The sequence below is a fragment of the Octopus bimaculoides genome, chromosome 12 (assembly GCF_001194135.2).
Source record: "Octopus bimaculoides isolate UCB-OBI-ISO-001 chromosome 12, ASM119413v2, whole genome shotgun sequence".
In the NCBI taxonomy this organism is placed as follows: Eukaryota; Metazoa; Mollusca; class Cephalopoda; order Octopoda; family Octopodidae; genus Octopus; species Octopus bimaculoides.
This window is the reverse complement of record NC_068992.1, coordinates 39,950,392-39,952,891: the sequence shown is the minus strand read 5'-3', so window position 1 is coordinate 39,952,891 and position 2,500 is coordinate 39,950,392.

Genomic DNA, 2,500 nt, shown 5'->3' with positions numbered 1-2,500 from the left:
ATGTATGCATGTATGTATGTATGTATGTATGCATGTATGTCTAAAGACAAATATCAAATGTAAGTATGCATTGAAGCGGAATAAAAAATTTATTAATATTCACCAAATTCAATTGATCTAATCAATATGTGATTGAACAAATATAATCTGAAAATCTATTAAATAAAGCAACATCAAAAAATAAATCTTTCTCTAATCTCTAGAATATTTCTCACGAATCCAGTCAATTTTCACACACTATATCAATTTGTCAATTTATATTTAAATGGGTTCTTCGTCGGTTTCGACGATGTATGTATCCTTCTTTTAAATCAATTGAACTACTTAGTCAGTCGTATTAAGATATAACAGGTTGAGTACACCGTCAACATCTTGGGAATAACTCCGTGGTTCTCAACCGGGATCCATATGATCCCTGGTTTGGGGGCCTATAAAATTTGCGGGGTTCACGCAAGCAAAGCAGTAAATTGGGTATTCACGATAGTACAGGGTGAGGCAAATGATTTTACATATTTGTAGGTTAAATAAAAGTAAAATAGAGTAAAAATAAAAAACGAAAAATCAGTCACGTGGGTGCCGTTATTGTCCACACACTGCCGAGGGAATTCACGAAAGTTGTCCATAACTCATTTCTTGTTGAATGGCAGCAATTTCTTGACGAATGACATCTTTTAATTGTTCAATAGATCGAGGGCGATGAGTGAATACCTCTGATTTCAAAAGCCCCATCGCACGTCGAGAAGTGTGGGCGGTTGCCCCATCCTGCTGAAACCAAACATTGTCCCTATCGTCAAGCTCATTCCATTTGTGTTTCAGAAAAGTCACACAGTATTGATCAGAGTTCACAGTCACTGCAACATTGTCTTCCTCGAAGAAGTACGGATCCCAAATGCCGAATTCTGCTACCGCAGAATTTCGAGTAGGTATGGGATCATGTCAACTAAGCCTGAAATGCACACGGAACGCTCTTTGTGTTACAGTTACAGATTCGCTGTTCTTGATAAACGTTTCCACAACGAAAGCTTGATGCTCGCCCGCCCAATACGTTGGCAACTGAAAGCGAAATGAAAGAAAGTGTTACAAATTGTATCTATTGAAACAAAATCGCATTATATGTATATTTCGAAAATAAAAACACGTTTCGTTCTTTACTCTATTTCATTTTTATTAAACTACTAATGTGTCGGATCATTTTGCTGCACCTTCTATTTTAAATTTAAGGTTTCATGAAAAAAATTTATTTTAGATCAGTGCTCCGCAACCTTTTTTCACTTGCGACACACTTATATTCTTTTCAAAATTCAGCGGCATACCTGAACTAAAAATGTAACTAAAAGTATAGGGGGAAAATTATATTCAGGTTACACTGCGGCACACCTAGAATCGTCGCGTGGCAAACTAGTGTGCCGTAGCATACCGATTACTGAGCTCTGCTTTTAGATGTATATAATGTAAGAATCAAATATGTTTCTTTCTTTAATGCTTAACATAGTTCAACATGTAGTAAAGATTGTTTGCCAACATAACATGGCAGTCCCGATGTAGGACGAATGTTGCTGTAATTTAGCCCCAGGAGACATCGTCTCCAGTTGACTGTACGACACGATCTGTGTCCTTACATTTTTGTACAAGAAAATGTCCTAGACCGAGATTGCCATGTTATGTTGGCAAACAATCTATACTACAAAGTATCGTTGCTGAATATCTCTCGTTGTGAGATTTAAAAATAGTAATAGTTCAAAAATGTTTCCAGCCACTGAAACATGTTCTTAGAGAGTGTGAAATTGCAAAGCGATGCGAATGAACGTGCGAGAATCAAAATAGGAATTTTGAAAGAAGTTATACAACTAGGTTTGAAAAAACTCTTTAAACCAGTTTTGAAAGAAATTATATAAACTGGTTTTGAAAGAAGTATAATATTAGTTTTCAACTATCAAATGGCTATGGAGGTCCAGAAGAGTAAAACAGTAATGAAAAGGGGTTCATAGGTAAAAAAAAACAATGATTGAGAGCCATTTAGAGTAAGGTGTTGGTCAAAATCCTACGAGACGTCATATGTAATCCGTGCTAAGGCGACAAGTTGGCAGAGCCGTCAGCTCGCCGGACAAAATGCTTCGCGGCTTTATGTCCGTCTCTACGTTCTGAGATCAAATTACACCGAAGTTGACTTCCCTTTCATCATATAGAGGTCGATAAAATAAGTACCAGTTGAATACTAGGGTCAATATAATCGACAATCCTCCTCCCCCGAAATTGCTGGCCTTGTGCCAATATTTGAAACCAATCAGTAACATGTTCTAAGTAGAGTTTTACTGTCGTATCACGGGTACATTTGGAAGTATACTTTTGCCACCCTGGGTAATCTATTACCTTTTACACTTGTTTTAGTCATTCAATTGCGGCCATGCTGGGGTATCACCTTGAACAATTTCTGCTCGAATAAATCAACCCTACTACTTAAGGTTGCGGGACGTAAACACACACACACACACACACACAC